Source organism: Capricornis sumatraensis, chromosome 8 (genome assembly GCF_032405125.1).
Source record: "Capricornis sumatraensis isolate serow.1 chromosome 8, serow.2, whole genome shotgun sequence".
Taxonomy (NCBI): Eukaryota; Metazoa; Chordata; class Mammalia; order Artiodactyla; family Bovidae; genus Capricornis; species Capricornis sumatraensis.
In genome coordinates, this window is record NC_091076.1 from 91,927,266 (window position 1) to 91,954,889 (window position 27,624).

General features: G+C 46.6%; 1 pseudogene; it reads right to left on the reverse strand.

The window, feature by feature from the left end:
• Positions 1-411: 411 nt before the first annotated feature.
• LOC138083653 (keratin, type I cytoskeletal 16-like) lies at positions 412-27,624 on the reverse strand (annotated as a pseudogene).

The following is a 27,624-nucleotide window of genomic DNA, read 5'->3' on the forward strand; positions in this document are numbered from 1 at the left end:
GCTGGCACAGGGGCCAGAAGCAGGCAGGCTGGCAGGCAGGAGGCAATCAGGAGCCTGGAGCACCTGGCTCCCCTTTCCCCTTGAAAGCTCTGCCACCCGCTGGTTCCCCAGGCTAGCCTGCCCGTCTAGGCCAAGCGTCCTGGGAGAAGCTGGGCTGACACTACCAATGGGCTGATTCAAGTGTCTCTGTGTCTGCAGGCCTGCCTGAGCCTGGCAGCTGCAAGAGTTAAGCAATCTGAGACTGACCATCCCACGATATAGATGCAAAAGTTTCAGAGGTTGAGGAAATTCTCAAGGGTTCACAGCAAGGAAGCTGCTCAGCCAAGATTCAATCTCAGCTTGCCTGGACTGTAAGTTTCACTTTTCAAAGACAAGTCCCCTCCTGCCAGAGAGTCTGAGATGGAAAGGGCCTCAGGTGTCATCTACTCGCTTAACTTTACAGATGGCGAAACTGAAATCCAGAGAGGGGAAAGGTCGGGTCCAAAGTCACACAGCAGAACCTGCTTTGAAAGTGCCAAGTGTTTAACAACTGTTACCCAGGAATCTGAGCTAGGCAGGGTGAGAATGTGTGGGGTGAAAAGAGCTGTGTCTGCACCCCAGAATCACATTCGGGTTGTTAAGAACATGAATGTTTAGGTGGTCAAAGGACAACAGAAGGATTCACTAACCTTCTATTAGCTCCTTGTTCAAAAACACAAGGCTTACATTCTCTAGTCAATTACCCGTGATGCCCAGTGCAAACAGAGCTCCACCCCAACAGCCCAGTTGCCTCCCAGACCCTTACATTCACACCCATCTCCCAGGCTCTGCCTGAATTTCTGCTTCTGTCTTCTTTCTGCCCAAAGTCATCATGCCTTTTTAAGGCCAAGCCTCAATCCAACAGGCAAACTTAAGATATGATTTCTATAAACTGTGGACCATAAAACAAATGTTCAGTGAAAGGGAGGTAAAAGAGAGAGGAGAACAAGGAAGGAAGGAAAAGAGGAAAGGGAAGATGGTAAGGAAATGTGGAAGGAAGAATAGATGGATGGATGGATGGATTGGCAGGTGAGTGGGTAGATGGATATACGGAAAATAATGGATGGGTAAATAGAGTAAGGTGGATGAAATGGCGAGTGGGAAGGTCACGGGGATGAAAGATTGATGGAACACAAAGCAAGGGAAGTCATCCCACCCATCCCAGGATGGGTAAGCATCCTAGAGGGATTCTTAACTTAGCTGTACCTTGACAATGAATAGATGCTAAAGAAGCCTGCTTGCTCAGGGAAGCACCTGAGCAAAGACCTAGAGGCATGGGACATGGTTCTGATGGAGAATGCAAGCTCCTAAGCACTGCTGGGGCCCACCCCTGAAGGCTGGATCTGCCTGAGGGAACTAAGAACAGAGGCTGAGAGACAAAGGCTGTGCTGAGGTGCTCCGACCACTCTGGGGGCACTGAAGTGTCCTAAGCAAGGCAGTGACACTGGCAGGTGTGTTTTCAAGGGCCACTCTGGCATCCGTGCAAGACCCGCTTTGGGAGAGGGGGCAGCAAAGGAAAAGGGGGGAAGGAAGATGCCCCTCACCCTTATCCAGATAAAAGATGGGTTGGCGGACCCCTCCTCTCCCAGGAAGTCTCACGCATCACCTCGGATCACCTGGCTTTCCCCTTTCGCAGCCCCCTCAGTGTGTCTATAATCTGTGCACCCCCCCTTGGGGCTTCCTACAGTGCCTTAGAGGGGCCTCACGTTGTCTCTCTCCCATAGCACTGTTCAGTGTGTTAATTTACTATGAATTACTCTAGTCTGCCAGGGGAGACACAGCCATTGCCCTCAGGGACACCCAATCCGATGGAGGATCTAGCTCTGATGGAGCTTAGAGCTTACTCTGCTTCCTAGGCTGAGGGGAGCCCAAAGCTGAGGAGCCACCAGGGGGGGTGGGTAGCACATGGAAACCTTCTTGGAAAGGTTTGACTCAGGTTTGAAAGAAGGAAGATCCCTGAATGGGTGGAGTGGGAGACGGCATTCCCAGGCAGGGGCGTGGCTGTAGGAACTCCAGTGCCAGCAAAGTCAGCACCTGGGAATCACAATAGCTGTGTCAGGAGCCTTGAGCAACAAGTTGGGAGAGAGTAAGGAAAAGGGCAAGAAAGGAAGGGGTCCTGAGCAGTTCCGGCCTGGAGGGTGGAAGGAAGAAGCAGTTTCCATCAGTAAGAACTGGGGGACCAGATTCAATGCCATGCCACCCACACCTAGGCTGAGACACCAAGGGGCCAGGGAGGGAGCAGGTCCTCCCAGGCTAGTCAGACCTGGGGTTCCAGCCTAGGATCCCCCACTGACCAGCCATGTGACCTTGGTCAAGTCACTGCAGCCCTCTGCGCCTGCTTCCTAGCAAATGGGTTTAATAACCTCCCTTGCAGACTTATTGAGAGGAATTGACAATTCAGGGCGAGTAGCCAGCATGGCATTTGGCACAGTGAACATGTTTAGCTTAAAAGCTTCTCTTAAATTAAGCCCTAGAGGTTGACCAGGGGCTTCCCAGGGGGCTCAATGGCACAGAATCCGCCTGCAAATGCAGAAGACGCAAGAGACTCGGGTTTGATCCCCGGATCAGGAAGATTCCCCTGGAGTAGGAAATGGAAACCAGCTCCAGTATTCTTGCCCGAAAAGTCCCGTGGACAGAGGAGCCTGGCGGGCTACAGTCCATGGGGTCGCAAAGAGTCAGACACGACTGAGCGAATGAACACAGCCCACAGAGGTTAATCAGCGGTGGGCAGGAGGTGAGCACAGATGGAAAACGGGTATCAAAATTCAGGCAAAGGCAGAGCAAAGAACAAAGAGGAGTCCAAGATAGAGCTAGGGCATCGGAGTGACAGAAAGAGAGAGGCCTCAGGAGAGATGCTGAGGCCAGCGGGCAGGGATGATGAGACGGTGAGTCTGTGAGGGCCTGGCCAGGGTGGAGTCTCTAGGAACCGGCAGACCCAGACACCCTGCTGAGGAAGAGTCAGCAGGATGGCTTGGGTGTGAGGGGAGAAGGCAAGGCCCACATTCTGACACTAGAGGCCCAACAGCATCTCCCGCCTCCCCGTGGCATCCCCTACCCCAGTCCAGGAGTGAGGGGAGCAGGGAAGCAACAGCTCAGGGGTTCCAATGAGGCCCCAAGACCAAGGAAGTCCCACCAGTCACTTGGCATCACCAGGATCTGGATCTCCTCCCAATCCCAGCTGTCGGTGCAGTGAGGGCAATATCAGGCTGCACGGCCACACACACACACACTCACACACACCTATTTCTATGTCACTCACTTCCAAAAGAGAGAATGGGCAACTTATGAGAAAAGACACATGTATAACACAGCAAAGGAAACCATTTGTGGTTGTTGTTGCTTAGTCACTAAATCATATTCAACTCTTTGCGACCCCAAGGACTGCAGCACACCAGGCGTCTCTGTCCTTCACCGTCTCCAGGAGTTTGCTCAGATTCGTGTCCATTGAGGCAGAAACCATACGCAAAATATAAAGGAAATCATAAACCAAACAGAGAGATAGCCCACAGGCTGGGAGAAAACATTTGCCAATAATGCAACTGACAAGGGGTTCATTTCCAAAATATACAGACAGGTCATACAGCTCAATATTTTAAAAAAAAGAAAAGAAAAATCAAAACATGGGCAGAAGATCTAAATAGAAACTTCTCCAGAAAGGACATACAGATGGCCAATAAGCATATGGAAGGTGCTCAATGTCACTCATTTTTAGAGAAATGTAAATCAAAACTACATTGAGGTGTCAACTCACACCAGTCAGAATGGCCATCATCAAAAAGTCTACAAATGAAAAAGGAATGCATTTGAGTCAGCTCTAATGAGGTGGATGAACCTAGAACCTATTATACAGAGCGAAGTGAGTCAGAAAGAGAAAGATAAATACCATATTCTAATGCATATATACGGAATCTAGAAAATGGTATTTAAGAATTTATTTACAGGGCAACAATGGGGAAACAGACATGGAGAACAGACATAGGGACATGGGGAGAGGGGAAGAGAGGGTGAGATGCATGGAAAAAGTACCATGGAAACTTACATTACCAGATGTAAAATAGATAGCCAATGGGAATTTGCTGTATGGCTAAGGAAACTCAAACAGGGGCTCTGGATCAACCTAGAGGGGTGGGATGGGGAGGGAGATGGGAGGGAGGTTCAAAGGGGAGGGAATATATGTATACCCATGGTTGATTTATGTTGAGATTTGATAGAAAACAGCAAAATTCTGTAAAGCAATTATCCTTCAATAAAAAATGAATAATTTTTTTTAAAGTCTACAAATAGTAAATACTGGAAAGGCTGTGGAGAAAAGGGAACCCTCCTACACCGTTAACGGGAATGTAAATTAATGCAGCCACTATAGAAAATAGTATGGAAGCTCCTTTAAAAACTAAAAATAGTTTCAGTTCAGTTCAGTCGCTCAGTCATGTCTGACTCTTTGCAACCCCATGAATCGCAGCACACCAGGCCTCCCTGTTCATCATCAACTCCCAGAGTTCACTCAGACTCACGTCCATCGAGTCCGTGATGCCATCCAGCCATCTCATCCTCTGTCGTCCCCTTCTCCTCCTGCCCTCAATCCCTCCCAGCATCAGAGTCTTTTCTAATGAGTCAACTCTTTGCATGAGGTGGCCAAAGTACTGGAGTTTCAGCTTTAGCATCATTCCCTCCAAAGAAATCCCAGGGCTGATCTCCTTCAGAATGGACTGGTTGGATCTCCTTGCAGTACAAGGGGCTCTCAAGAGTCTTCTCCAATAATGCATAATTATGCTGCACATAATCCAGCAATCCTAGTCCTGGGCATGTATCCAGAAAGACAAAAACTGTAATTTGAAAAGATACGTGCACCCCAATGTTCACAGCAGCATCATTTACAATAGACAAGACACGGAAGCAACCTGAGAGTCCATCAACAGAGGAATGGGTTAAAAAGATGCGGTGTCTATGTACGCAATGGACGCGACTCAGTCATAAAAAAGAATGGAGTAATGCTATTTGCAGCAACAAGGTGGGGGCTTCACATATTAAGCGAAATGAATCAGGCAGGGAAAGACAAATATCATATGTCTCTTACATGTGGAATCTAAAATATGATACAAATGAACTTATTTACAAAACAGAAACATATTCCCAGACATAGAAAACAAACCTACAGTTACCAAAGAAGGGTTTCCCCGGTGGCTCCAGCAGTAAAGAATCCGCCTGCAATGCAGGAGACCTGGGTCTGATCCCTGGGTTGGGAAGACCCCCTGGAGAAGGGAATGACTACCCACTCCAGTATTCTTGCCTGCAGAATTCCATGGACAGAGGAGCCTACAGGCTACAGTCCAGGGGGTCACAAAGAGTCACTCTGAGACTCTGTTAGACTGAGCGACTAACACTTTCTTTTCACTGCGAAAGGGAAAGGGGAGGTGGAAGGATAAATTAGGAGTATGGGATTAACATAACATACACACTACCATATATAAAATAAATAAGCAATAAGGATTTACTATAGCACAGGGAACTATATTCAGTATCTTGGAATAACTTAGAAATGAATCTGAAATATATATATATGTACATATGCATACATGTATAACGGCATCTACTCTGCTGTATATCTAAATATTATAAATCAACTATAGTTTAATTTAAAAAAGAAAAAGCCTATAACAGAAAACTTACCTCTTTACAAAAAAATAGTCATGTATAATAAAGCTTAAAATGTTCATCAAAGAAAAGTAAACCAAGAATCAGATAATACAGTATATTGAGGAATGTGTTTTGATTGCAAAAGACAGAAAATCAATTTGAATTAGTTTCAAAAGAGACAATTCGTTGATTCTTCATTCTCTGTCTTTCCTACACACACACACACACTCACACACTCATACACACACAAGGCTGAACCACTGTGAAGGCTGGAACCACTGCTAAATTCATCCTTCAGCCTCTTGGCTAGAGAGATCAGCTCAAATTTGGGGGGTGGGGGGGAAACCAGGGAAAGCCATCTGCATGGCCTGATGTGACCAGTAGCCAGAATTAGGCCTGTCTGCCCCACTGCCTCACCCCTCAAGGAGTAAAGATTTAGGATCAGAAGAATTAAGGGACACAGGTTTGGTCCCAACTTTACGATCTGAGCAGACACCCAGTTTGCGTCTACTGCAAAAGGGAAGTGGTGGTAACTGAAGGCAAGAGGCTGCTGTACCCAACGTCTAGTGCTAGGTTTCCAGCAGACAAGACAAAAAGGGAAACATGACGAAATATGGAAGTCTCGCTGAGCAGGAGGCACATCTGACTGTAAAGAGAGAGAATCACTTCTGAGGTCTAAGAAGAATCTGTCTTCAGGGAATCTGGAAGGCACGAAGAGCTTTCCTCTGCTGAGCCCTGTGCTAGGCACCACCACCAACGTTCTCGCTTAATCCTAACCCCCTTGGGGAAGGCATTGCTGTGTCCGTGTTACAGATTGTGAGGAGGGAAGGCAAGGAAGTGCCCCTAGGCCTCAGTCCCCAGGCACTGAGCCCCTCCCAGCTGCCGAAGAACTTGTGGGTGTCCCAAAGGTGCCAAGACGCTCCATAAAGGCAAACCTTGGCAGCATCACAGCCTACCTTCTGCTGCCACCAAGCCCCAGCCGCTTCTCTTAGGCATTCAGTGGCCAGATTTGTCAACACTGGAGATTTCTTTTTGATGGTTAAATCTTTTCATATTTTACCTCCCAAAAAGAAGTCTTTCTCTTTTTTTATTTTTACTTTTTTATTTTTTGGCCACACCACTCGGCACGTGGGATCCTAGTTCCCTGACCAGGGGTCAAACCATACTCCCTGCTTTTGAGGCACGGAGTCCACCACTGGACCACCCACCGAGGAATTCCCAAAAGAAATCTTTCTTTATATTCATCCTGCAAAAGTCAAATGTATGTACCTAGATGTGGTTTACGGCCCAGTGAGGTTGATGCCATTAAGCCCCATTTAGTAGAGAAGGAAATGGCAACCCACTCCAGTATTCTTGCCTGGAGAATCCCATGGACAGAGGAGCCTGGCAGGCTACACTCCATGAGGTCCCAAGAGTCAGACACGACTTAGCGACTAAACCACCACCACCATAGTGGTTTAAAGACCTTTAAAATTCTGAGCTATGCCAGCAAAAAGGCTCAAGAAAATAAATAGGTATGTGTCTTAGTCCATTTCAGTCGCTATGACAAAATTCCACAGACTAGGTACCTTATGAACAGCAGAAATTTATTTCTCACTTCTGAAGGCTGGGAGGTCCAAGATCAAGGTATCAGCCTAGTGGCATTCTGAGCCTCAGAGGCTTTAGCCTGAGGGCCTTCTCTGGGCACAAGAGCCCATTCTGCCAGCACACAGAGCAGGCCAGCGTGCTAGGGAATTAACAAATTCCCCTGGCCTGAGCGCACCCTCAACCTGAGACTGTTGGAAAGTGAAAGTGGCTCAGTCGTGTCCGACTCTTTGTGACCCCATGGACTATATAGTCCATGGAATTCTCCAGGCCAGAATACTGGAATGAGTAGCCTTTCCTTCTCCAGGGAATCTTCCCAAATCAGGAATTGAACCCAGGTCTCCCGCATTGTGAGCAGACTCTTTACCAGCTGAACCACAAGGGAAGTCAATGGGATGGGGTACTAAATACCTGAGCTCCCTTGTCCTTTGGGAAGAAGGAGGCGTTCAGTGGGAGTTCCCTGGTGGGGTTAAGCTCCAGTTGTCTTCAGTGTTCACATGCTTGGTAACACCCCCCTTATTAGCTTCCATGCCCTCCCTGTCTCACTTCCCACTTCCTGACAGTGTTTCATGAGACATCACCCCAAATTCTTCTTGCCTCTGAAATTTTTGTCTAAGGATCTGCTTCTAAAACCCAAACTGAGGCACCTGGGTTTTTGAGTTGTAACTATACAAGCCAGCGGTGTGCTGTTAAATGTTCACCCACCAGATATCCAGGGGAGAGGGGAAATACTTATATTATTTGTATAAAATGTTGTATAATTTGTGTATATATTATTTTGTATGATACATATAATATCATTTTACTAATATGTAATTATATAACTTCACAATATATTGTAAAACACGTGTGTGCTGTTGTGTCCAACTCTTTGCAACCCCATGGACTCTAGTCCACCAAGCTCCCCTGTCCATGGGATTCTCTAGGCAAGAATGCTAGAGTGGGTTGTCATTTCCTCCTCCAGGGGATCTTCCCGCCCCAAGGATTGAACCCGTGTCTCCTGCATCTCCTGCATTGGCAGGCAATTCTTTACCACTTAAGCCACCTGGGAAACCTATGAATGCTGCTGCTAAGTCTCTTCAGTCATGTCCGACTCTGTGTGACCCCGTAGACAGCAGCCCACCAGGCTCCCCCGTCCCTGGGATTCTCCAGGCAAGAACACTGGAGTGGGTTGCCATTTCCTTCTCCAACGCATGAAAGTGAAGAGTGAAAGTGAAGTCGCTCAGTCGTGTCCGACTCTTAGCGACCCCATGGACTGCAGCCTACCAGGCTCCTCTGTCCATGGGATTTTCCAGGCAAGAGTACTGGAGTGGGGCGCCATTGCCTTCTCCAAACCTATATCTATGTATTAAATAATATAGCATATATAACGTGTGTATGCACACTCAGTTGTTCAGTCATGTCTGACTCTTTGGACCCCATGGACTGTAGTCTGCCAGGCTCCTCTGTACATGGGGTTCTCCAGGCAAGAATACTGGATCCGGTTGCCCTGCAGAGGAAGATACCCTCTCCAAGAAGATCTTCCTGACCAAGGGATTGAACCTCATCGCCTGTGTCTCCTGCATTGCAGACAGATTCTTAGCACTGAGATACCAGGGAAGACCATTATATAATGCATAGAGCATACATTAGCATCATATAGTAGCATCAGTGACTCAACAGACATAAATTTGAGCAAACTCCAGGAGATATTAGAGAACAGAGGAACCTGGCATACTACAATCCATGGGATAGCAAAGAGTCAGACACGACTGAGCAACTGAACAACAGTAAATGTATTATATAATATGTAATATGTTACAAATTAGATTGAATAAATATATAATTTCATAACATAAAATATAACAGGATTCCCTAGTGGCTCAGTGGAAAAGAATCTGCCTGCGATGCCACCTGCAATGTAGGAGACACAGGTTCAATCCCTGGTTCGGGAAGATCCCCTGGCAAACGAAATGGCAATCCACTCCAATATTCTTTCCTGGGAAATCCCATGGACAGAGAAGCCTGGCAGGCTACAGTCCATGGGGCCTCAAAGAGTCAGACACAACTGAAGCAACTTAGCACACATGCTTACATAATGTTATTATATAGCCATGTATGTTAGACATTAGATAGTATTATATTAATTACATATTACATTAACTTATATGCGGAGTACATCATGAGAAATGCTGGACTGGAAGAAACACAAGCTGGAATCAAGATTGCTGGGAGAAATATCAACAACCTCAGATATGCAGATGACACCACCCTTATGGCAGAAAGTGAAGAGGAACTAAAAAGCCTCCTGATGAAAGTGAAAGAGGAAAGTGAAAAAGTTGGCTTAAAGCTCAACATTCAGAAAACAAAGATCATGGCATCCGGTCCCATCCCTTCATGGGAAATAGATGGGGAAACAGTGGAAACAGTGTCAGACTATTTTTTTGAGCTCCAAAATCACTGCAGGTGGTGAGTGCAGCCATGAAATTAAAAGACGCTTACTCCTTGAAAGAAAAGTTGTGACCAACCTAGATAGTATATTCAAAAGCAGAGACATTACTTTGCCGACTAAGGTCCGTCTAGTCAAGGCTATGGTTTTTCCTGTGGTCATGTATGGATGTGAGAGTTGGACTGTGAGGAAGGCTGAGCACCAAAGAATTGATGCTTTTGAACTGTGGTGCTGGAGAAGACTCTTGAGAGTCCCTTGGACTGCAATGAGATCCAACTAGTCCATTCTGAAGGAGATCCACCCTGGGATTTCTTTGGAAGGAATGATGCTGAAGCTGAAACTCCAGTACTTTGGCCACCTCATGTGAAGAGTTGACTCACTGGAAAAGACTTTGATGCTGGGAAGGATTGGGGGCAGGAGGAGAAGGGGACGACAGAGGATGAGATGGCTGGATGGCATCACGGACTCGATGGACGTGAGTCTGAGTGAACTCCGGGAGATGGTGATGGACAGGGAGGCCTGGCGTGCTGCGGTTCATGGGGTCGCAAAGAGTCTGACATGACTGAGAGACTGAACTGAACTGAGCACACAATTTGGGGGCTTTCCTGATGGCTCAGCTGGTAAAGAATCTGCCTGCAATGAAGGAGACTTGGGTTCTATCCCTGGGTTGGGAAGATCCCCTGAAGAAGAGAATATCCCCTGAAGAAGGGAACATCCCCTGGAGAAGAGAACGGCTACTCACTTCAGTATTCTGGCCTGCAAAACTCCAAAGAGTCGACACAACTGAATGGCTTTCACTTTCACTTTTCAACCCACAATTTACAAATAATAAGACAAACCTTTAAACTGTAGTTCCTCAGAGTCAAATGATTCCCACAGAATGCTTTCATCTATTTTGCCAAATTCTTGCAACTATAGTTGCTCCTGATAAGCAAGTGTTGTTCTGACATGAATGTTTACATCAGGGGATATGATAAAAGTGAAATAACAAAGACCTAAATTCTAACTTCAATCATTCAGCACTGATGTGATGTGAATGACTCTGCTAAGTGAAACATTAATAGCAGATTTCAAATGCTGAAAAGATATTTTCTTCTATTTTTTGCTATTCACAGGCAATAACTACAGACATGACACACTTTTCAGATTAATCTGCATTTTAACTTTTTTTTTTCTTGCAATATTAAAGCCTATACTTCCCTAAGTCTTTGCAATCACTGAAACACAACAAATCAAGACCCAGTTTGTAGCATGGGCCATTTGCAAGGTGTAAATGCCTCATCGCCTTACCTAGAGGAGGAGAGGAAGAGGGAAGGCATCAGCCAAGGCCAGCCTGCCTAGAGGCACTTGACCACACTGGTGAGGCGAGTAACATGGGGCGTGGGGAGAACGGGGATCCATGCCCCCTCCACACACCAGAGGCACCTCTCGGAGAAGGACAAGGAGTGCCATTCCCCGCACAGGAGCTGTAAGTCAGCATCACCTTTAAAGCCAGGACCACTCCTGATTGATCACCACAGCCCCGACCCTGCACCCACTCTCAGCCCAGCACACCAGAGCAGCCTCTAAGTGGACATGGAATGAATTCACTGGGCTCCTCCTGTGGGAACTCACCTCCTCTGCCAATCTGATCAAGTCAAACAAGACCAGGGGTCCACTTGTCTGGAAGGTCTACCCCAAGGTAAAATGAGGGGACCCCATCGTGACATCCCACCTACCAGTCACATGCCCCTCAGCAAGTTGCTCAGCCTCCTTGAGCCTCAGTTTCCTCGTCTGAAAAATGGAATGATGCCACACAGGGAGATAAAGAGGAGCCCTGCGGGAGAGCAGGCAGGGAGGAGGCGTTTGCTCCAGGTCAGCGTTAGAAGTCAGAACACAGTGCCTGCCCCAGCCTTGCTGCAAAAATCAGAGATAGACTTGTGGACACAGTGGAAGGTGAGAGTGGGATGAATGGAGAAAGTAGCCTCAACATATATACCCTGTCATGTGTAAAATAGACAGCCAGTGGGAATCTGCTGTGTAACACAGAGAGCTCAGCCCGGTGCTCAGTGACGACCTAGAGGGGTGAGATTGGAGAGGGGAGGGAGGATGATGAGGGAGGGCATGCATGTATAATTACGGCTGATCTGCGGCATAGGACAGCAGAAACCGGGCTTCCCAGGCGGTGCTAGTGGTAAATATCCTGCCTGCCAATGCAGGAGACATAAGAAACGCTGGTTCAGTCCCTGGGTCAGAAAGATCCCCTGGAGGAGGGCATGACAACCCACTCCAGCATTCTTGCCTGCAGAATTCCATGGACGGAAGAGCCTGGCGAGCTACAGTCCGTGGGATAGCAAAGAATCGGACACGACTGAAGTGACTGAACGTGCAAGCCTGCACGACAGAAAACAACACAACCTTGTAAAGCAGTTTTCCTCCAATTAAAAAATAAATTAAAAAAAAGAATCGAAGAAGGTAACAGCAGGTTAAGAATGCTTTGAAAACTGAGCAAGAGAGAGGGAGGTGCACACTAAGTCTCTTCGGTCGTGTCCGACTCTTTGCGACCCTATGGACTGTAGCCCCCCCATGCTTTTCTGTCCATGGGATTCTCCAGGCAAGAATATTGGAGTGGGTTGCCATGTTCTTCTCCAGGGGATCTTCCTGACCCAGGGATCAAACCCACATCTCATGTCTCCTGCATTGGCAGGAGGGTTCTTTACCTGTAGCGCCACTTGGGAAGCTCGAGAGAAGGAATGTGTTAGTTGCTCAGTCGTGTCCAACTCTTTGCAACCCCATGGACTGTAGCCTGCCAGTCTCCTCTGCCCATGGAATTTCCCTGGCAAGAGTACTGGAGTGGGTTTCCATTTCCTTCTCCAGGGGATCTTCCCGACCCAGGGATCGAACCTGGGTCTCCTGCATTGCAGGCAGACACTTTACTGTCTGAGCCACCAGGGAAGCCCAAGAGAGAGGGAAGGAGCAAGCAAACACTTATTGGGTACCTGCTGTGTACTTTGTCCACCTTTTATCTCCTTGATTCCTTTCATGAATCCCTTCAGGTGGATATCCTAGATTTATAGAAGAAGAAACTGAAATTCAGAGAGATGAAGAGATCAGCTCAATGTCATGATCAAATTTCCATCCATGTTGTCTTCCTGCTTCCTTCCACTATTCCACACTACCTTCTGCAAGGGACTATGATCTTACTTTAGGCTTGCTTTATTTTTTTTCTTTTTGGCTATCACCTTTGATTTGTATAGCCATATTGTTATCTAAATATAAAACGAATTTTAAAATCTATTATATGGTTTCACATGCCAAAACATGGATGAACCTGGAGGACATCATGCTAAGTAAAATAAGCCAGACCCAGAAAGGACAAATACTGTGTGATTCCATTCATCTGAAGTACTTGTAATAGTCAGCATCATAAAAACAGAAGTAGAAAGCTGGTTACCAAGGCCTGGGAGGCAGGATGAGAAAGAACTTGTGTTCTGTAGGTACAGACTGTCAGTGTTGCAACATGAAGTTCTTGCTCAACAATGTAAATATATTTCACATTACTGAACACCGCTTCAACATTTAAGAGGGTTTTTTAAATCTATCATATAGCTATATGCACCCTTATGTTCAGAGCATAACTATGAACAATAGCCAAGACACGGAAACAACCTAAATGTCCATCAACAGATGAATGGATAAGGAGGATGCGGTATAAATAGAATGGAATACTACTCAGCCATTAAAAAAGAATGAAACAACGCCATTTGCAGCAACATGGTTGGACTTAGAGATGATCATATTAAGTGAAGTAATTCAGAAAGAGAAACATGACATATGATATCACTTATATGTGGAATCTAAAATATGACAAAATGAAACCGGAAAAAATAGAGAAATATAGGCCAGACTTGTGATTGCTGAGGTGGAGGGGAAGAGGGAGAAGGATAGATTGAGAGTTTGGGATTCGCAGATGCAATGGATAGACAGCAAGGTCCTACTGTATAGCACAGGGGACGATACTCAATATCCCGTGATAAACCATAATAGGAAAGAATTCGAAACAAAATGTATATGCATATTTCTAACTGAATCACTTTGTTATACAGTAGAAATTAACCTCACACTGTAGTCACTTTCCCTTTTCACTTTCATGCATTGGAGAAGGAAATGGCAACCCACTCCAGTGTTCTTGCCTGGAGACTCCCAGGGACGGGGGAGCCTGGTGGGCTGCCGTCTATGGGGTCGCACAGAGTTGGACACGACTGAAGGGACTTAACAGCAGCAGATCAACTATACTTCAATAAAATAACAAAAACCTTTCATATGGCAACAGAAAAATGACAGTCCAGGATATTCGTGTGTGCAACCTGTTTTTTAATTGGAATTTGATGTGAAAGTGTTAGTCGCTCAGTCATGTCCAATTGTTTGTGATCCCACGGACTGTAGTCCACCAGGCTCTTCTAACCACGGAATTATCCAGGCAAGAATACTGGAGTGAGTATCCATCACCTTCTCCAGGGGATCTTTCCGAGACATAAACCTGGGTCTCCTGCATTGCTGGAAGATTCTTTACTGTCTAGGCCAGCAGAGAAACCCAAGGAATGTGATGTGGTATTCAACAAATTAACTGATTTTTTTTGGTTTTTAAAATTTTGTTTATTTTCTTTGTTAATAGGCACACATACACAATTTTATATGTGTGTGTATATATAGATAGATAGATAGATAAATGTTTGCACTCTTTTTCTCCTTTCTTGTTTTTCTTAGATCCCCGTTTCCCTTCTACTCTTCTCCTCCACCCACATCAGCCTCCCACCCTACCCCCAGGATAAACATGTTAATCACAGCATATGTTCCTGTTCAAATATTTTTGGTGCTCATATAATTGTACACACACACACACACACGTGTGTATTAAATAAATGGGGGACTGGCTTTGGTTTATTCACACAAGTGAGATTAATATCCTATATATGCTTTTCTACATTTGAGGAATCTCCCTTGCCATCTAACATCTGAACCCACCTGCCAAGGTGGGAGACGTAAAAAGATGTAAGTTCGATCCCTGGGTGGGGAAGATCCCCTGGAGGTGGAAATGGCAACCCACGCCCATATTCTTGCCTGGAGAATTCCACGGAGAGAGGAGCCTGGCAGGCTACAGTCCATGGGGTCACAAAGAGTCAGACACACCTGAAGCGCCTGAGCACGCATGCACCCCTGCCATCTGACACAGCTCCAACTTATCGATCGTGATGGCTGCTGAATACTCTATAGTGTGAGTGGAGCACTGTTACGGAACCAGGCTTGGCTCTGATCCCCTGTGCACAGTAGGGTCAAGCTACTGACCCCAGGCTTTGGTGAAGCAAAGCACAGCATTCATTGCAGGGCACCGTACAAGGTGTCTGGGACGCCTAGCTAATGCTCGAAAAGCCTGAACTCCTGACGGGTTTCAGTAAAACATTTTTAAAGACCAGGTGAGGGGAGGGAGTCTCAGGGTATGTGATCTAGTGCACAGTTCTCTGACTGGTTGGTGAAGTAGCAGAGTGGTGTCACTGGGGCTAAAATCATCAGTCCTTAGGCTCCAGTAGGGCGTTCCAGGTGGCTCAGATGGTGAAGAATCTGCCTGCAGTGCAGGACATCCAGATTTGATCCCTGGATTGGGAAGATCCCCTGGAGAAGGGCATGGCTACTTACTCCAGTATTCTGGCCTGAAGAATCCCATGGACAGAGGAGCGTAGCAGGTTGCAGTCCAGGGGGTCACAAAGAGTCAGACAAGACTGAGTGACTGACACTAGGCTCCAGTAGGTGCTCCTGATCATCAAGGAGTTAATTTCTTCCACTTGGTGGGGGTTTTCATATCCATAAGACAACACAGGAAATGTGTATCTCCTATCTATCTACTGCTACTTCAGAGAGGAGCCAAAGAGGATGTTAGTGAAGGACAGGGAAGCCTGGTGTGCTGCAGTCCACGGCGTCACGAAGAATCAGGTATGACTTAGCGACTGAACAAGAACAAGCAAGAGGACGTGGGGGAGGCGGTGTGTCCCAGGAAGGCCCCACAAGGTCCTGCTTGGTCAGTCACTATCTCCTTGACTGTACACTACCAGTGTCCGCTAGGTCGTTTTCCATTTTCAGTCACTGTAAATAATGCAGCAATAAATACCTTGCACATATGTCCTTTTATACTTTTATTTCTATTAACTTATTCACTTAATAATGAAGACCTTAAAATATTTGAAAATCATCTTTGCCATGTATTCACATATAAGGGCTTCCCCCGAAGCTCGGTTGGTAAAGAGTCTGCCTGCAATGCAGGAGACCCGGGTTCGATTTATGGATCAGGAAGATCCCCTAGAGAAGGAAATGGCAACCTACACCAGTATTCTTGCCTGGAGAATCCCATGGACAGAGGAACCTGGCAAGCTACAGTCTATGGGGTTGTGAGAATCGGACACAACTAAGTGATTAAGCACAAACATACACACATACATAAGGAGGCCAGAAAGGCACCCAGGAGAATAAAAATCCTGGGGACAGAACAATAGACAAATGTTTCATTTTTTCATATTTCCATTTATGTTGTCATAAAAACTGTGTTACTGAACGCAAGTTCACTTGCCCTATGCAAAGCGAAGACAAAACACACCGAAACACTGAGTTCTGGAGCAGAAAAAGGTTTGTTGCAGGAGAATGGGTGGCTCATGCCCAAAAGAAGCCCAAACTCTGATGGGCTTCAGCAAAGCACTTTTAAAGAAAAACTCAGGAAATATGCATGAGATACTATTATGTGGATACTTCAGAGAGAAGCTACAGCAGAGGAGATGAAGGGGGAGTCTCTCCCAAGAAGGCCCTGTTAGGGTCTTGCTCAGTTACAATTGGAAGGAAACGAACATATCTGATTTATGTGTAAAAATCCTATAATTGAAGGAAAGAAAGGGACCTTTGGGCCCCAGCAACAAGATAACAGGGAACTGAGTCAGAAATGGACTCTCCTTCTAAATAGCTCTTTATTCTTTAACACACCTTGATCTGCTCAAAGCCTTTCCAGAGTCCTGGACAGTTGGGGAAATGGGGACAGAGTTGTGTCTCCCCTTGGCAGTGACCACACAGCACATCACGGGAAGGGGCAGCATGTCAGAAAGGGGCGACATAAAAAGCTGCACTTGCTTGCGGCCCCAGCTCTCACAGACCTAACTCCACCTCTCCATGACTCAAAAAGATACTTGCTTTGTCTTCTGTGACAGCCTTGGACCAACGTGATGAAAGGCATGTGGAGTCTGGAAGAGCCGGTCCCCAAGAAATTTGCCTCTGAGAAGGTTCCATGGAGGCCAGAGAGGGCAGAGGCTTGTACACTAAACCCCCAGCTCAACTCCACAAATCTTGAGTGTCCCTTACATGCTAGGCGCGATCGAAGTTTATAGGGCATGGGCAAAACCAAAAGCTTCATTTGTGTTTATGTTTCAGGAAGCTGCCAGAAGATCTTAAAACAGCAAGCTACAGCAATGGGAAGGCAAACAGAAGAAATCACTTATCTCAGATATCAGGAGTGACGCAGAGCTTTTAACAGCTCTCAGAAACAATGGGCCCAAAGAAAGCAAACCCTTACGAGCTTACCACTAAGCCATTGACATCAGCAGATACACTTTATGGGCTATCATTAATTCTCACACCAGTCATTGTTTTTAACACTTTGTACAATTATCTAAAACAATATTTCACCAACTTTGACTCTAACTCAAGCATTAACAATCTGAGGGTGTGAGGAAAAATATATGACATCCATTAACTGTGAAATTGCAAAAGAAATGATACAAATGAACGTATTTGCAAAATAGAAACAGATTCACAGACTTACAGAAGGAATTTACAGTTGCCAAAGGGGAAGGATGGGGGGAAGGGATAGTTATGGAGTTTGGAATGGACAGGTACATACTGCTATAAATAAAATGGATAACCAACGAGGATTTACTGTATAGCACAAAAACTCTGTTCAATGTTATGTGGCAGCCTGGATGGGAGGGGAGTTTGAGGGAGAATGGATCCATGTATGTGTGTGGCTGAGTCTCTTTGTTGTTCACCTGAAACTATCACAACATTGTTAATAGGCTATACTCCAATGTAAAATAAGAAGTTTTAATAAAAGATAAAAAGAGAATCTGAGGGTGTGTTCAAAATAGACAGGTTACAAGGAACATTCAAGAGCGCTCAAGCTCCTCACCTCAGGTGCCAGGATCTTAGGAAGTAGGAAGACCAGGCAAGAGCAAAATGCAGTCTGATTTGACATAGAGAGGGCTTCCCTGTTAGCTCAGCTGGTGAAGAATCCACTTGCAATCAGGAGACCACGGGTTGATTCCTGGGTTGGGAAGATCCGCTGGAGAAGGGATAGGCTACCCACTCCAGTATTCTTGGGCTTCCCTCATGGCTCAGCTGATAAAGAATCCGTCTGTGATGCAGGAGACCTGGGCTCGATCCCTGGGTGGGGAGGATCCCCTGGAGAAGGGAAAGGCTATCCACACCGGTGTTCTGGCCTGGAGAACTCCATGGACTGCTTAGTCCATGGGGTCGCAAAGAGTTGGACACAACTGAGCGATTCTCACTTTTTATTCCACTTCACTTGACATAGAGAGCAGACTGGTGGTTGCAAAGCGGGAGGAGCGGAGCGGGAGGGAAGGATCCGGAGTTTGGGGTTAGCAGATGCAAACTAGGCGTATATAAGATGGATAAACAACAAGGACCTACTGTATAGCACAAGGAGCTATATTCAATGTCCTATGATAAACCGTAATGGAAAATAATATGAAAAAGAATATATGTGCGTAAGGAGCGGTATATTATTCACTCAGGCATGTCTGACTCTTTGCAACGGTAGCCGGCCAGATTCCTCTGTTCAGGGAATTCTCCAGGCAAGAATACTGAAGTAGGTGGTCATTCCCTTCTCCAGGGGATCTTCTCTTCCACATTGCAGGCAGATTTTTTACCATCTGAACCACCACGGAAGCCCCATATATGTGTGTAACTGAGTCACTTTGCTGTACAGCAGAAATTATCACATTGTAAATCAACTATACTTCAACAAAATTTTATAAAATAAAAAATGCAGTCCAATTTGGGACTTGACTCTTGGCTTGAGAAACCCAGGCATTTCCAGGTGGAAAAGCTGCTTCCTTTAGGGGAAATTCACATTTCTGCTTTGATGATGTCTTTCTGTAAAGGGGCTCAGACTCACAGATATAGAGTGGTTACGGGGCAGGGGGGGAGAGGGAAGGGAGAAAGGGCAAGATAGGGGTAGGGGATTAAGAGGTACAAACTAGGACTTCCCTGGGGTGATCCAGTGGTAAAGAATCGGATTACCAATGCAGGGGACACAAGTTCAATGCCTGGTCTGGGGAGATCTCACATGCCTCAGGGCAGTTAAGCCAGTGCCCCACAGCTACTGAGCCTGTACCAGTCTCTACAATGAGAGAAGCCACTGCAATGAGAATCACATGCATTGCAGCTAGAGAGTAGCCCCCACTCACTGCAGCTAGAGAAAGCCTGCAGGCAGCAGCAAGCTGAAAATGAAAGAAATAAATACATGAAAATGTATTAAAGAGGTACAGACTACTATGTATAAAACAAATAGGCCACAGGGACATATTGTACAGCACAAGGAATATAGCCAATATTTTATAACTTTAAATGGAGTGTATCTATAAAAATATTTAATCACCATGTTGTACACCTAGAACTGATATAATGTTGAAAATCCATTATACCTCAATGAAATAAAAAATATAAATTAAAACAGGGGTTCACATTTTGTTTACACTGGACACAAAAATGAACAGGAGACACATCGCTCCTGCTCTTAGGCAGTTTTACTAACTAGCTAGGAGAAGGCAATGGCACTCCACTCCAGTACTCTTGCCTGGAAAATCTCATGGGAGGAGGAGCCTGGTAGGCTGCAGTCCATGGGGCTGCGAAGAGTCGGACACGACTGAGCGACCTCACTTTCACTTTTCACTTTCATGCATTGGAGAAGGAAATGGCAACCCAGTCCAGTGTTCTTGCCTGGAGAATCCCAGGGACGGGGAGCCTGGTAGGCTGCTGTCTATGGAGTCGCACAGAATCGGACACGACTGAAGCGACTTAGCAGCAGCAGCAGCAGCAGCAGCAGCAGCAGCAGGAGATCCTAAGCAAGTTTCCACCCCACCCACCTTGGTTAGTTGACATCTCAGTTTTCCCATCTGTCAAATGGAGGACTTTCTCAGGGAGCCTCCCGAGGGTCCACAGATGGGTGTTATTCATTCTGAAGACACGAGCACAAACAGCTTTGTTAAAATTGCTCCCCACACCCAAGTAGAGGGTGTTCTGCACACTCTGTTCTGACATCTCATTACTGAACAACTCGTGACCGTGTGCTCCAGCTCCGTTTTTAACAACCCAGGCCAGACTACATCTCTGTGTCAGCGTCCTTCCATAGCAACAGCTTTAAAAGTGACAGACCCTTAAAATATTCACTACCTTCTCACCTAGTAATTATACTTCTGGGAATCTAGCCTAAAGAAATACTGCAAAAAATATATAGGAAAGCAAAGATTTATGCAGAAAGACATTCATTGCTACATTATATTAAATGGCAACCAGAAGGAAAAGTGGAAACACAGGCTGCAGGGCAACTAAGCCCGTGTGCCACAACTGCTGAGCCTGAGCTCCAGAACCGGTGAGCCACAACTGCTGAAGCCCAGGAGCCTAGAGTCTGTGCTCTGCAACAAAACAGCCCCTGCGGTGAGAAGCCTCCACTCACCACAACCAGAGAAGGCCCAGCACAGCCAAAATTAAAATAAATTAACTCTAAAAGAAAATTTTGAAGAGTAAACAACTCAAAAAAAAAAAATGGAGACAGCATTAAAATGTATTTGGTATGATTGTAGCTATGTTTGTGTGTATATATACCTCCCAGAGGTATGGTGGTCACAAAGAGTCAGACACGACTGAGTGACTAACATTTCCACCTTTTTTCACTTTCATAGTTTTGGCAATGAATTAGTCACAGGTACAAAGAAAACTTGAGCAAACTGAAAAACATATTTATTCTGAGGAAATTTAATATGGTATACAATATGATTTGACTATGAATAATGTAAGCATTAAACATTTATCTAGTTACAATTTATTGAGAGGGTAGAAAAGTGTGGAGAGAAAAAATGCTGTATAGAAAGCTGAATCCCCTTCCTTTATAGAAGCAATTAAAACCTAAACTTGAGGGACTTTCCTGGTCCAGTGGTTAAGACTCCATACTCCCAATGGAGGGGCCCTGGATTTGGGAACTGGTTCCTGGTTAAGCAACTAGATCCTACATGCTGCAAATATGTGTTTGTGCACTGCAACTAAAGATCCTGAATGCCGCAACAATGACTGAAGATCCTTCACGCTGCAACTAAGACCTGGCACAGCCAAATAAACATTAAAAAAAAAAAAACTAAATTTGAGAAATGACCATACTACCCAAAGCAATCCACAGATTTAATAGGATCCCTATCAAATTACCTGTGACATTTTCCACAGAATTAGAACAAATAATCAGATTTCAGTGTCAATAAATAAAGTTTTATTGGAACACACACACACACACACAAAAAGAACAAATAATCCTAAAATTTATATGGAAGTAACAAAGACCTGGAAAGAGTGGAACATGACTGAGTGACTGAATAAGAAAGATCCAGAATTTCCAAGGCAATCCTGAGGGAAAAGAATAAAACTGGAGGCATAGCCCTCCCAAACCTCAGACAATGTTACAAAGTGATGGTAACTGTACCGGGACAACCCTGAGGGATGAGATGGGGAGAGAGGTAGGAGGGGGTTCAGGATGGGGGACACATGTACACCCATAGCTGATTCATGTCAATGTATGACAAAAACCACTACAATATTGTAAAGTAATTAGCCTTCAAGTAAAATAAATAAATTAATTTATTTTAAAAAATAGTGTGGTATTGGCACAAAAACAGACATATAGATCCATGGAACAGAATAGAGAGCCCAGTAATAAACCCACACATCTACCATCAATTAATCTTCGACAAAAGAGGAAACAATATACAATGGAGAAAAGACAGTCTCTTCTGCAAGTCGTGTTAGAAAAGCTGGACAACCATGTGTAAATCAATGAAGTTAGAAAACTCCCTCACATCACACACAAAAATAAACACAAAAGGCTTGAAGACTTAAATTAAGACAAAACATTATAAAATCCCTAGAACAGAACATAAACAAAAACGTTCTCTGACATATATGATACCAATGTTTACTTAGGCAAAAGAAATAAAACCAAAAATAAACAAATGGGACCTAGTCAAACTTGTAAGCTTTGCACAGCAAAGGAAACCACAAACAAAATGAAAAAAACAACCTATGGAATGGGAGAAAACATTTACAAATGATGTGACTAACAAGGGCTTAACTTCTAAAATATATAAACAGCTCATACAATTCAATATTTAAAAAAAACAAACCAATCAAAATATGGGCAGAAGACCTACATATGTAATTTTCTAAAGCAGACACAGATGGCCAGCAGACATAGAAGTAGATGCTCAACATTACTAATTCTTAGAGAAATGCAGATCAAAACTACATTGAGGTATCACCTCACACCAGTCAGAATGGCCATCATTTAAAGTCTACAAATAATAAATGCTGCAGAAAGTGTGGAGAAAGAGGAACCCCCCCACAATGTTGGTGGGAGTGCAAATTGGTGCAGCCACTATGGAAAATAGTATGGATGTTTCTTAAAAAAAACAAAAAAATAGAATTGTCATATGATCAGCAATCCCATTCCTGGGCATATATCCAGAGAAAACTGGAATTCAAAAAGAAACACGCACCTCTATGTTCATAGCAGCACTATTCACAATAGCCAAGACAGGGAAGCAACCTAAATGTTCATCAACAGACGAATGAAAGATTTGGTGCATATATATGATGGAATGCTACTCAGCCATAAAAAAGAATGAAATAATGCTATTTGCAGAAAGATGGATGGACAGAGAGATTAGCATACTAAGTGAAGTAAGTCAGATAAATAAAGACTAGTACCGCATGATCACTTATAACGTGGATGCTAAATAGACGACACAAATGAACTTATTTACAAAACAGAAACAGACTCACAGACATAGGAAACAAACTTATGGCTACCACAGGGGAACAGGGCAGAGGAGTATGAAATTAGTAAATACAAACCACTACCTGTAAAATAGATAAACAAGGTCGTTCTTACAGCTCAGGGAACTGTATTCAATAGCCTGTACTAAGCCATAATGGAAAAGAGTATGAAAAGAATATATCAATACATATATGGATATATAGATATGAATCTCTTTACTGTACACCAGAAACTAACACAACATTGTAAATCAACTATACTTCAATTTTTAAAAAAGAAATCTAAAACTGAAAGAGATCAAGGACATCAGGGATGATCAAAGAGATCAGGATGTGGTATCACCTGGTATTTAGAAATAAGGAGGCAAATAATTAAGAGCTAAAACTTGAAAGTGGGAGGTGGGAAAAGAGGTGTGTGACACCTGGGGGTGTCAGCCTGGGGACCGCTCTTTTCATAAAAATCTAATGATGATATGCAGACATAACTTTGATTTTTTGGTTCATTTTGGGGTTATTTTTGGCCACATCTCATGGCCTGTGGGATCTTAGTTCCCCAGCCAGGGATTGAAGACCCAGGCCCCAGCAGTGAAAGTACTGAGTGCTAACCACTGGACCGCCAGGGAATTCCCATGTTTGATTTTTTTTCATTAAAATTTTAAAATATGAGAGGCATCATGGCAAGTGAGAGGATCGTACACCTCAACAGCCAGGTAAGGTGGATTCAAGGGGTAAAGTGCAGGGGGTGAGGGAGACACCTTGGTGGGTTGAGACAGGACGGCCAAGTGTCCCAGGGGAGAGGGAACATCAAGAATGGTTGAACAGAGGGGTCCTGATCACATCCTCATTTTTTATCCTGCCCACATTCTCATTAGAATGGTCACTGGGGGGACTTCCCTGGTGGTCCAGTGGTTGGAAATCTGCCTTACAGTGTGGGGTATGTGGCTTTAATCCCTGGACAGGGAACTAAGATCTCACAAGACGAGGAGCAAGTGAGCCCGTGCATAACTAAGACCCGACAAAGCCAAATAAATGAAAGTGAAAGTGTTCACCGATCAGTCATGTCCCACTCTTTGCGACCCCGCAGACTGTGACCCAGCAGACTCCTCAGTCCATGGAATTCTCCAGGCAGGAATACCGGAGTGGGTAGCCATTCCCTTCTCCAGGGGATCTTCCCAACCCAGGGATCGAACTCAGGTCCCCTGCACTGCAAGCAGATTTTTACCATCTGAACCACCAGGGAAGCCCAAATAAATAAATACTTAAAAAAAAAAAAAAAAGAACGAAAGGTCCTTAGGTAGAAATGAGAGTGGGAGAGATGAACAGCAAGAGGCCTAGTCCCAGGGAGAGAGGAAGGTGGCGGTGGCTGTGGGGATGAATGGGAGGGCATGGGTGACAGATACTTCTAGGGGACTCATCGGCACTCAGTTCACTAGCTGAAGGGAATGAGGAAGAGAAGAGAGTTAATAGGAGTGATGAGGGGAAGCAGATTGGAAGAAGAAAAATTCAGTCTTAACCAGGGACACCACCCCCCAAGACAGAAGTCTCACCCTCTACCATCCAACACCAAGATCCTGGGACGCAAAGGTGAGGAGCCAAGGGGTAGAGTTAGGAGCTCAAATGTGGGAGTCTTTGGGTTAAAATACCTAAAAAGATAGAGCCATATAAAAGAAAGATGGTCTTTGCAGTCGAACAGACCTGAGCCACAGTCATGCCACTTAGTGTCTGTGTGACTTTACTCTCCAAGATAGGCCTGACTACAGCCAGCTCACCGAGTTGCTGGGAAACAGTGGGAGGAATGGGCTGCTGTAAAACCCTCACTCAGCACCCAGCAACATGAGCGAGCCAGCCCCCGGCCTGCGTCCCAACTCCCACTCCCACCCCACAACAGCCCAGAGGGCGTCTAGGAACAACGTGCAAGCTCTATCACTTGGCTCTTTCCTTCCTCCCTCAGGCTGTCAGGCCCCAGAAGATTCCTTGGAGGCACCTCCAACCCCCTCCAGCCCCCCTTCAAGAATGGAGACCACACAGAATTGTTGCATCAACTAGAAATTCAGCTTTATTAGCCCACCACCAGCAGAGAGGGAGGGAAGACAGCTGGGAACCACATGGGGGGAGAGCAGGGGCCAGACTCGGGCCTTTGGGCAGTGAAGCTGGTGGGTGGGCAGGTGGGAGGGCAAGCAGGAGGCTCCTGGAGAAGCCGCTCGGGGCTTGGAGCTCTGGCCCGGGCAGAAGCCGGACGAGCCCTCCTCCTTGAGGATTGACTGGGTCAGCCGACCAGAGGAGGACGGAAAGGAGGAGGTGAAGACTGTGGGAGAGAGGAGAGGAAGTGAGAAGGGCGCTGGGAGGGCCAGGGGCTCAAGGGTGGCCGGGGCCCTCAGGAGCCTTACCTTCTCAGGAAGCATAGTTTTGGCAGGATGGTTTCTGGGAGGAGAGGCTGTGCGGGAGAAAAGGCAGAGCAGTCAGGTGTGCTGGGAGCAGCAGGGGTGGGGCTGAAGGGTCTGGGGGCAGGACAGGGTTCCAGGCACTCACTGGGCGTCCTCGCCCTCCAGCAGGTGGCGGTAGGTGGCGATCTCCTGCTCCAGCCGCCGTCTTCACGTCCAGCAGGATCTTGTACTCCTGGTTCTGCGGCTCCATCTCGCAGCGCAGCTGGGCCGGCTGCTCCTCCAAGCTGCAGATCCGCTCCTGGATCTGGGCCAGCTGCAGGCAGTAGCGGTATTGGGTCTCCTCCAGGTTTTTCTCCAGAGATGCTTTCTGTGAACGGGAGGGAGAGAAAGAGTCAACAGAGGTGATCATTGCTGACCCCCTAGGTCTCTGGGCACATGTCCTGAGAGGTGCATGGATTTTGACTTCAGCTGGGCTGCTGATGAGCCAGACGACGTGGAGAAAAGTTATTCCAGGGTTGGTTATGGGCTTTAATTTCTCTGTCTATATAATGGGTACAGTGATCCCTCCAACCCACTCCTGGGAAAAGAGGAGGAACCGTGCAGTGGTAAGGTTCCATTACAGGGGGTGGAGCCATTGCTGGCGATTTGGAGGCTGGGGCTGTGCCCTCCTGGTCCTTCTCACCATGCAAAGCTGGAACTGCAGCTCAACTTCCAGGCCCTGGAGCACCCGCCGGAGCTCATTCAGCTCATTGAGGCTCTTCTGCATCAGCTCACTGTTAAAGGCCGTTTCTTTGTTCAGCCCCTCAGACTGAGACAGGAAAGAACAGAAGGTGTAGAGTGCTCCAGAGGCCCCCTGGCTGGGAAGTCCAGCAGGACGGCCGAGGACGCATGTCCCACCTTGCTCAGGAACCAGGCCTCGGCGTCCCTGCAGTTTCTGTCTGCTATCTGCTCACACTGGTCACGCATCTCATTCAGGATGCGGCTCAGGTCCACACTGGAGGCGGCGTCCATCTCCACACTGACGTCCCCACCAATCTGATTCCGCAAGGCAAGCATCTCCTAGGAAGGGATGCGAGGAGGTGCTCAGCTTACCCCTTCCCTGGTCCCAGGTGCATTTGCAACCCCACTGGACCTGCCTCCCTCCACCAGCAGCAACCTTACCTCCTCGTGGTTCTTCTTCAGGGAGGCCAGCTCCTCCTTCAGGCCTTCAATCTGCATCTCCAGGTCAGTCCTGGCCAGAGTCAGCTTGTCCAGCACCCTGCGCAGGCCATTGATGTCGGCCTCCACTCTCTGGCGCAGGGTCAGCTCATGCTCATACCTGGCAAGAAAAAGGTCAAGGCCTCAAGGTCCATCATGAGGCTTCTGAGGCTCAAGACCTGCTGATCCTCCTGTCTGGACAACCCCACTGCTCGCCCTCTGCTCACTTGGTCCTGAAGTCATCAACTGCCAGCCTGGCGTTGTCATCTGCAGAAGGGGCTGTGCATTCGCTATGGTGGCCTCGATAATCTGCAGAGGGGGTGAAGGACAGGGCTAGTTAGCCAAAGCCCCACTGTTCAGAAGTGAACAGCAGCCTCCCCAATCTTGAGAGTTGTCTAGCTGGTAGGTCAGGCTTTACACCCCCAGTCAGCCTCAGGTGCCTTCTCCACTGAGCACAGTGTGCGGGGATGATACAACCACATATCCCCCACCGCACCCTGGGCCCAAGCCTGAGAGAAGCTGAATCCAAAGAAATGCTTGCATGGAGTAAGAGACTCGGGGTACCAGCCCAGCTCAGACACCCTGATGCTGAAAAAGGACCCTCTGCCACCAATTCTAAGTGGCCTGTAGTCACTCCTCAAAAGCAGGCTTCAGTCTCCCTCTTTGTAAAATGGAGACACTAGCAAGCGTTCTTCTAAGGGCCACTGCAGCCATGATCTCTATCAACACTCCACCACCAGAGCCACCCACCTGGCCAACCCACATTGTTCCTCAGATCCTCAATGGTCTTGAAATAGGGGCTGTAGTCGCGGGTGGGCCTGGGCCCCTGACTCTGGTACCAGTCATGGACCTTCATCTCCAGCTCCCTGTTGGCCTCCTCCAGGGCATGCACTTTGCCCAGGTAGGAGGCCAGACGGCCATTCAGGTTCTGCATGGTGATCTTCTCATTGCCAGGGAGGAGGCTACCATCGCCACCACTGTAGCCTACACCAAGGCCACCCCCATATCCTCCAACCAAGCTGCCACACAGAGCCCCTCCAAGGCTGCTGCTGCTGCCGAAGCCACCGCCATAGCCGCCCCCCAGCCCGCAGACACCCCCGGAGGAGCAGCGAGGGGAGCAGGATACGGACAGACCCCCATAGGTGCTGGAGGCCCGGCAGGAGCTTCCGGACAGGACCTGGAGCCACCACCGATGCGGCTGGAGGCCTTCACGGAGCTGGAGGAGGTGAACTGGCGGCAGCAGGTGGTCAT